Source organism: Ruditapes philippinarum, unplaced genomic scaffold (genome assembly GCF_026571515.1).
Source record: "Ruditapes philippinarum isolate M1 unplaced genomic scaffold, ASM2657151v2 ctg373_1_1_1_1, whole genome shotgun sequence".
In the NCBI taxonomy this organism is placed as follows: domain Eukaryota; kingdom Metazoa; phylum Mollusca; class Bivalvia; order Venerida; family Veneridae; genus Ruditapes; species Ruditapes philippinarum.
Genome location: NW_026855566.1, coordinates 215,825 through 225,586, shown reverse-complemented (window position 1 = coordinate 225,586; position 9,762 = coordinate 215,825). Strand labels below are relative to the sequence as shown.

Sequence of the window (9,762 nt, the reverse complement as noted above, 5' to 3'; positions counted from 1 at the left end):
TGAATTAGTTCGACTGTTTTTGTTCGTAAAATGAAATAAAAACAATTACGTTGATTAAACCTAGCAAATTTGCTTCATAATTAACATAGAATGCTTGACGTTTGAGCTATTAATTCAAAAGAACATTCGTAGAAGGTCTCAACCCGGTACGGAATTAGACCCAGCCCATTGTAGTCTAGAAAGTAGTTCTTTAAAATTATGAAATGGCCCAATTTAAGTCATCTCTAGTTAGATTGTTCATAATTAAAGTGTATTTATTGCATGTGTGTAGTTTTTGTGTGTTATATGATGACTTTAAAAGTTGTTTTTTGTGTATTCTCCAGGAACTCATTTGTTGGTGGAAGGATTAAAGATGTACTACCCCAGCTGTCAGGAGTTTTTAAAGTGGTGAATTTAAACAGTGTTACAACAGAATGAAGATTTCTGAAAAAAGTAGATGGCTAACCTATTATATTTTGGGCATCATTTGACTTAGATAGTGTTAATGTTTAAAGTTGAAGACAGTATATATAATTCATCAAGAACATTGGAATCCAGAATTAAACCTCAAATTTGACTGATTTACTATAGAACTAATAGTACGAAAATTCACCGGGCCGAGTCCAAGATAAGAAATGTCAAAAATGGGAACTGGTTGATGGATATGGATGAAACTTTGCATCAGTGTTGTGTTTATGAATAGAAGTCAGGAAAATAAAGGATTACTGACAGGTTTGAAAATTTTAAATTTTATTTCAAATTTTAAAATTTGACATTTAAAATTGGGACATATGTTGTTGTTGTTATCTCCCCTTCAAATGTAGATGTCTGCTACTGTGTCAGTAAGCAGGGAGAAAGGTACAGAGCTTTTTGCATGAAAGATTAACCACATTTTATTGAATTAAAACTGTAAAAAAAAAATTTAGAATTAAAAAAATGAAATTTAAATTTTGTAAAAAGCAGTTTATAAATTGATAAATTTTATTTTTGCACCCTGTGTTAAGCAATATGCTATAAATCTAGCTTATTTTTATAAGATTTATATAGAAAATGATAATTTTTAGAGAAATGCATCTTAAATTATGGATAAATTATGCATTGAAGGAATTGGGGAGTGTGTGGTTTCAGATTGGTTACATTGGTAAAAAAAGTGATTGGCAAGCCCATTCCAGAGCTCTCTAAGGGGCCCAAGATTCACCGGCCATGGGATTCGAACAAGCACCATAGTAGCCTATTGCTCATATGGACCACACATTATATGTTTTGATGTTTCAGCAAAGGATTGATGCTGTAGTAATCAGTATGTAAATATTCACTATTGTCCTGTATTTAAATGAAGAAGAACTAACAATTGAACAGGACAAATGTGATTTATATTTTGGAAATATAGGCATTTTCAGTGTAGTGAAACTTGATGTTTTGCTGTGTTGCAGAATGTATTTGCTAGTAATATATACACATAAAAGATTTTCTAGTCATTAAACAGTGTATTTTATGGATAATTGACTCATTTAGAATAACACAGTTGATATAATTGTTGTTGTTGTTGTTGTTGTTGTAGCTGCTACAGCAGTTAAATTAGGTTAGGTTTATAATGTCTTAACTGCTATTTTCATGCAGGCATGCATTTTTCAGAACACAATATTTATATAAGCTCTCCTGTGTGAATTAACAAATCTAGCCATTTATTAATTAAGACATTATTTTCTTTCTTTTTCAGATATTAGAATTACAGCATAAATGCCCCTTATAATTTTCTTAAGCATGTACTAGTGTTGCATATTTTTTTCAGACCATGCAGTTACCAAAGCCTGGGTTTGAGTATATGACCTTACCTTATCCTGGTAAAGATCTATAGAAGGACTCCTTCAGCTCTGTTTGGCAGCAGCTTTGTCAGGACACATTGAGAAGGTAATAACTTATGTCTAGTTTGAAACTTCAGCTATTGGCGGTAGCGCCTCCCAATGCTCGGGTAATATTTGGTAGTTATTTTGATGTATTTCAGGAGAAAATTTCTCTAATTCTGACTATATTAAGACTTCTCAATGATTTAAAGTGGGGGACAGTATGTGTCATCTTTTTAAAGCCTTATTTGTGTGAGAGTTGGCTAATCTTACTTTGTCAGAAGACATAGCCCATGGTGATATGGTAACCTCTTTGCTAACCTTAAGATTACCTCTGTTTGTCTTTATTGATATCTTAAGCAAACAATATAGGGTGTGTATGTTGGTTCTTAACTTTATTTACCATGGTATATAGGTAAAAATCATAATCAGTAAGTTTTATTACAATATTGAAGGAAAAAAATTGAAAAAAGCACATTTAATTGTGATTACTTGTATTTTAACCCAAAATTTCATGCTCTCATTTAAAGAAATTGAGTTTCTATTACAATTTTTAAGCAATAAGGTCTTATTCTTTCATAGAAGTAACTGTATGACATTAGCCGGTAACACTAAACTTTATTCAAAGAAAATCCATGTACAGAATCAAAAGATATGACAGAATTTGTAATATAAATTTTTGCGTAAAATTCTATTGGCCGAGCCTGACTTTTCGCATGAAGGTTCATATTTAAGAAATTGTACCGCATTAATGTAATTTGTTAGAGACATGTCAAACCTATATGACTGTATTTGTATAACACTAAATTACTAGGAAATGAGTATAAAGTTTGGCTTAACTTAAATTTTAGATTCATTTAGGTCTCAACCCGGTACGGAATTAGACCCAGCCCATTGTAGTCTAGAAAGTAGTTCTTTAAAATTATGAAATGGCCCAATTTAAGTCATCTCTAGTTAGATTGTTCATAATTAAAGTGTATTTATTGCATGTGTGTAGTTTTTGTGTGTTATATGATGACTTTAAAAGTTGTTTTTTGTGTATTCTCCAGGAACTCATTTGTTGGTGGAAGGATTAAAGATGTACTACCCACCAGCTGTCAGGAGTTTTTTAAAGTGGTGAATTTAAACAGTGTTACAACAGAATGAAGATTTCTGAAAAAAGTAGATGGCTAACCTATTATATTTTGGGCATCATTTGACTTAGATAGTGTTAATGTTTAAAGTTGAAGACAGTATATAATTCATCAAGAACATTGGAATCCAGAATTAAACCTCAAATTTGACTGATTTACTATAGAACTAATAGTACGAAAATTCACCGGGCCGAGTCCAGAATGGGAACACCAATCAGCGTTAGTGTGTAAGTGTATATATTGTACCCGTATGTCTGAAGTATGAGATTTTATATGTGTTCTGCCAGAGATAATGAAAACTTCGCGCCATGATTGATTTCCTTCGCCTACTGAACAAACTTTGTATGGGTATACCATAATGAACTATTTGCCTGAATAGATGCATTTAGAAAATCAAAAGACAGCATGAATTCCCAACAAAACACATCTGTTAGAGCAATTATACTAATAGATAGAGGATGGAGTTACAAAAACTCATTTTTCAAACACTATCTCTGTTTCTCACTGAAATTAATGAGAGTGTTAATGAAAACATTTGCACTTCGCTGAAAAGAACAATTCATATTGATGAGTGTTTATTATAGAGGATGACAAGAAGAATGAGTGAAGGGTGGAGATCAATGGCTATCGAATGATAGGGGTACAATCACACCCCTTTGTACCACAACCTCTTCACAGACAAATTGATATGGTAAAGGTCGGAGATATGACCCTCCACTGTAACTCGACATTTTCAATTTTGAGATGGCGTCTTACGAACCAATCAAATTCTGTGCATAAATTACCGAAAAAAAACAAACAACTGCGGGTTAGGTACAGATATAGCAAAATAAAAAAGGTCAATGTACCTTTAATTAAATGTGTAGCAGGTTTGAAGAGTTTTTTTTATCCTAAAAATAGATATTTCTAAGGTTTGCACTTATTCACGTAAAATTTTTGAAGCTCTACAATATCCCTATGCGCCAATCATTTGAAACTCCGGCATTTTTCTTCCTCTGCCGTCGCAGGGTAAAGCGGGGGAAGCCGGATCTTTATACCCACTCTGCCGGGGAAAAGTGGTGCATGTGTTCTTTCGAAAAATTAGCGGCGGAAATGTATTATTTGCATTGCGGGGATATTTAGCGGGAATTTTGAGTATGAGTGTCAATATTACCGTAGGGTGGCCCCTTTACTCGTTAACGAAGGAAATTTGGTAATTCAAAAATCAGGGATGGGGACTGGGATTGCAATTGACTGGTGCATCAATAAAACAATATCAATGTAAATGCAGACAATTAACTCAAATTAACTATACAAGAAGTACTTTTCATCGAATGTATCATATCAAATGAATATATAGTTTAAAATGCCATATACATGTATTCTTATTTTCACTATATATATAGTTTAAAATGCCATATATTCTTATTTTCACTATTATGATAAAAAAGACACACGGCTTTACTTTTGAGTACCTGTATAATTATATACGCCATGTAACTATTGTTTTTATACAAGTCTTGATTCACGTAAAACACGTGCAGAAATGAAATCCCAGTAGAATAAGAACAAGCATTATAAGCTACGACTAAAATTCAAAACAGGTCTTGCAGTAATTATTAAAACATTCTTTTTATTGAAGAGAACAAAAACATTATTTATTCCCAAGGCAAGATGGAAAATTCTGAAAAACAATGAAGCAGTGTACTGTAGAGGGATTGTTGGTGAGGTTGTATGTGTTTTTTTATGTTTATTTTTGCTGTAAAACGTAGAAGATTTACATCAGCTCAAGCACATTGCACACATTTCTCTAGCAGTGCAAAGTTGCCCGTATAGATTATCAGCGATGGGCTGTAAGATGCAATGGCTGTCAGCTTCAGACCTTCATCAAATCAATAAATGTCAACAATGTCTAAATAATGAGATCTTGCTGAAAAATCTAAACCCGTATCTATCTCCCCACTAAAACAGTTTCCTGTACGCTGGTAAACTCACGAGAATTTCATGAAATTTTATAGCAAAGATAAGAAAACTGTTTTCCGGAAGGACAAAATCGTCTGCGGAACCTTTCAAAACTGCTGGTGTGTTGTTTTTCAAAAGGTTGGATGAACATGCAGCTGTTATGATACGTCTGTATTTGATTAATGCAATTTATAATTGATGAACAAACTTCTACAATTTACAAAGTGGTGTATATATTAAATGAAACGGTAAGTGAGGTAAGTAGGTACCAATACATAGGCCTAATATACCTTAATAATGGTTAAAGTTATACATGGAATATTCAATTGTAATTATCAACAAGCAAAAAGCTTACCAAATCGAAATGGAAACAGACCGAAATGAACAGCCTATAAATGAGAAATTATAATACAAGGCTGTGTTTTATAGAAAATCCTTAGTGCGACCAAAACGTTTCAAATACAATGTCCTAACTTACTGACTCCTATGTCATGTGATTAAAGCGTGTGTCCTTGTATTCCTTCACATTTCTCAAAATTATTTCTTCACATTTCTCAGAAGGGTTAATTAAATTAAAGACTAAAGTATTTGACTTCATATGTGCCGTGTCACGACAAAACCAACATAATAGGTTTGCGACCAGCATGGATCCAGACCAGCCTGCGCATCCGCGCAGTCTGATCAGGATCCATGCTGTTCGCTATCAGTTTCTCTACTTGTTATAGGGTTTGTAAGCGAACAGCATGGATCCTGATCAGACTGCGCGGATGCGCAGGCTAGTCTGGATCCATGCTGGTCGCAAACCCATTATGTTGGTTTTGTCATGACTCGGCTCAATTATTAAATGTTTATTGAAATGACGTAAGGACGTAGGCTACACCTAATACTTTCTATGAAACTTAGTCATGCACTTAATTTTGTAGCGTCGATTTTCATTAGCTTATCGTGACTTTATATTGTCTATATCCACGGCTGCTACAAATGTAATTACACATGTATTAACTTTTATTTCAATCAAAGAACACACTTTTACAGGGTCAAGACTGGCAGTAATAAATTCGTTCGGGACGTTTCACAGGTACTTGTTCGTGTTATATGAACTGTGAAAAATATTTATTCGTACATTGTAATAATAAAACAACATTCATTTACATGTATAAACATCGAATAATACTGGAAGCCGCATCATTTGATGCATTAAAAGCACAAAGATTTAATACGGTAAAAAAACTAAGAATATATTTTTCTCAATTTTAGAATCAATCTCTTTCACTTTTTTAAACAAGCATTTATTCTCAATGTACGGTTTTACGGTACACTCTAGGAATATTATGTTTTTCCCATGTACAATATACAACAAATGTTGTACATGCTCCTTATTTTTCGGCGTTCGACGGTCATCATTGTATTACTGCAAAAAACACATATTTATTTTGAGTGATCACCCTTCAAGTGAAAGACAATTAAACAACTCTGATTTGATGATAGCGGGCAGATATTTGATGGTTGTTGTCTCATTAATCAAAACAGATTAAAACAAGAAACAATCTCTGTGACAATGCGGGTATTCTCATTTCTATACACCAACAAATCTGTTCGTAGACACCAATATCTTTAGGGGAACATTATTTATTTATTTATTTATTTATTTATTTATTTATTTATTTATTTATTTATTTATTTATTTATTTATTTATTCATTCATTCATTCATTCATTCATTCATTCATTCATTCATTCATTCATTCATTCATTCATTCATTCATCCATCCATCCATACACGCACGCAGCTTCGTCTGTCCTTCCCTTCTTTATTAAATTTTAGTAATAATTATCAGTGAAAAGCATTATATGAAAATATAAGCATTTCTTTATTTTAAAGACATCATGTTTTTTGTTGAAATTTGATAATGTCAACGTTTTTTTTTGTCTATAGTAAATGACGACATAAGCGATTATCATTTGAGTACACATGTCACAAAACTTTTCATGGCCATTCATTGTGAACGGTATTTTCGTGTTTTCATGTTTCGAGTCCGACTGAACCGTTTTTTTAATTGCCAATAAATTAAAAGAAAAATCTTTAACCTCTAACACTCACCACAACATACATGTATATCTTAAATAGACTTGTCCATCTTTCAATCTGGACAAAACCATTCAACATTATCTTCATCAGAAACATTACAGTAAAAACAACAACAAACAAACAACGCATTTATTATCATCATTATCGTTATCATCACCCCCATCATTATCAAAACCATCGTCACAACCACCACCGATCCTTTTTTATCATAAATATCATAACTTTTATGTGTAATATATATCTTTTAAACTTCTCCTCATTAATTGCTTTTCAATTTACCGATTAGTCCCGATCCCTTTAAAATACGAACCGTTTCCAGTAAGTCTGAAATTGTATAGAGTTTGTTAAACTCATCGATTTTGGTGTAAAGATATAGAATTACAGTAATTTGTAACGTCTGTGTAATCTAAAGATATTACAATCTCTGCAAACAGTTCGTTCACAGCAAATTGATAGATGTAAAATTTCTATTCTTGTTTGTATAAATAATAAATTATTATTGATTTAACATTAAAATCGTATGACAGGTGTCAGCATATTTAGTTTGCAATTGTTAATGGTGACAGATAACTCATAAAGCGTCTACTGTATCATGGTACAAAGCGCTTACGCGTTTCTGATTAATATGTCATTAAGCAGTCGTTTCGAATTTATTTATTTTCCATTTTTTATCAGCGTTTATAAATGATTTAACGATAGTTAACTGGAGCATTATGTGACAAATTTGATTAGCTATTTATTGTGGAAATGATTCAGCTTTCCCCGTATATAAATCACGAAGTAGATTCATCTAAAACTAACGAGATTTTATAGTAAACATGATAAATCCTTAAGTTTGACATAAGTCTAATGCGTTTTGTTGTAAATAGGATAGCAGAGTTTTGTTGTGCTATTTTGTATTGTTTTGCTACTTTGTTGTCTTTTACCAGTGCTTTGCTTCATTTCGCTGTGCTTCGCGTTGTTTTTACTTTAATTTATTCTGCTTTGCTTTTCTTTTTTTGCTTTATTATACTTTCTTCCTTTTCGTTGCTTTACTTCGCTTTCTTCCTTTCCGTTGCTTTACATCGTTTTCACTTTGTTTTGTGGTGTTTGGATCTGATCTGTTTTGTAAAACACCTTTTGGGGATATATATGAACTTGAGTAATCTTGATTTATGCTATTTTCTTTAATAATAAGAGCTGGTAATCTGCTTTCTTGACATTCTTTATATATTTTTTCCCTTATTCCACAGATAGATTGGGGGCTATCTTTGATCACTGGTATCTCCTATTTGTCCTCCAAAGGGATGTACAAATTGTAGCAACAGGAGTATCTCTTCTTTTTTACTATTATAAAAACGAAACGAAGCTGGTAATTTTCTTTCCTGACTTCTTATTGATCTCTCTTATTTCACTAGCAAATGTCTTGTACCCGCATGCATGTTGATATACCGTTCTGTTGTGTTTAAGTTCACTGAATCTTTTTTACAACAAATTGGCGAGGTTTTTTAAAGCATGAACATCCCTTGTGTTGTATTAAAGCTTTAACTATTTAACTTTAGCTATTTAAAGCGCCATCTGGGATAATGAAACTCACTAATTTTTCCACCTAATTCGTTAAACCACCTGAGTTTTTATCATTTACGTCCGAATAGTTGGCATTTTATTGTATTCAAATTCCGTTCCCAGATATGGAGATAGCAGGACTGAATTATTTAGTAGAAATGCTGCAATCAATTTGACGCAGTTTGACATAACGATGAAACAATACCCGACAGCTCTTTCTAACGATGATTAATCGTTATCACAATGATGAATACGTTGTGAAAACTTAATTGGTTGGTTCGCCCTTCAATAAAATCGTAATGCCACTTCTGCCTTGTCTCTACAAGAAACTCCTTATACAGGCAGATCCGAGATGGCGGTAAATTTGGGATAAATTGATTTAGGACGACATGCAGAATACTTAGAAAATGGAAATGTAATTCGCTGTCAAAACAAATAAGGTGTTCGTTCAGACAAATTTACTGTTTTTGCTTCCTATGTGTGTCTTTATTCAGTTTCCATCTCTGTTATAACGCTGAGGTAATTTGTGAATTTCAAAGAATTGAATTTCAGTGACGACGTCATGGAGAAAAATACACAATTTCAATTTTACCTCATGAAATATTTATTGAAAACGATCGGGTTTTCTCAAATAAGAATGAGTGCGACCATGTGAAAGCGATCTTTTTCAATTGTAAATATTTATTATGAAAATAATTGCCTATCTCTAAATTAAATTACGTGGGTTTTGTAAATTGTTATTTATGTTAAGTATTTTATGTGGTTTTAAGAGAAAATTGCCAAAAGTCAAAGTTGGAAAAGTATGTCTTGAAACACTGGGTAGATTTAGAATAAAGACATTTTGATAATAATGATTAATGATGGATTATAGTTCTGCAAATGCACTGACTTACACTCCGTTCTAAAATTGTTTTAAACTCTCGTAAATATCAAATTATGCTACCTCGTTGTAATTGCTAAACATAAAACTGCGAGCAATGTTCTAAAAGAAAGCAAACCACCTCTAACTTCCATGACCAAGCGAGCCACCTCTTGCTTCCATGACCAAGCGAGCCACCACTTACTGACCAATCCCTTACTTTCATGACCAAGAGACCCACCTCTTGCTTCCATGACCAAGCGACCCACCTCTTACTTCCATGACCAAGCGACATCCCTCTAACTGTCATGATCAAATGACCCATCTCTTACTTCTAAGACCAAGCGATCCGCCCCTTACTTCCATGACCTAG

General features: G+C 32.9%; 1 long non-coding RNA gene across 1 annotated transcript; it reads left to right on the top strand.

The window, feature by feature from the left end:
• The first annotated feature begins 363 nt into the window (after nucleotides 1–363).
• LOC132743722 (uncharacterized) lies at nucleotides 364–3,156 on the top strand. The gene is made up of 3 exons (XR_009627609.1): nucleotides 364–711; nucleotides 1,772–1,890; nucleotides 2,873–3,156. It is a non-coding gene; the product is annotated as an uncharacterized LOC132743722 (long non-coding RNA).
• Nucleotides 3,157–9,762: the final 6,606 nt, after the last annotated feature.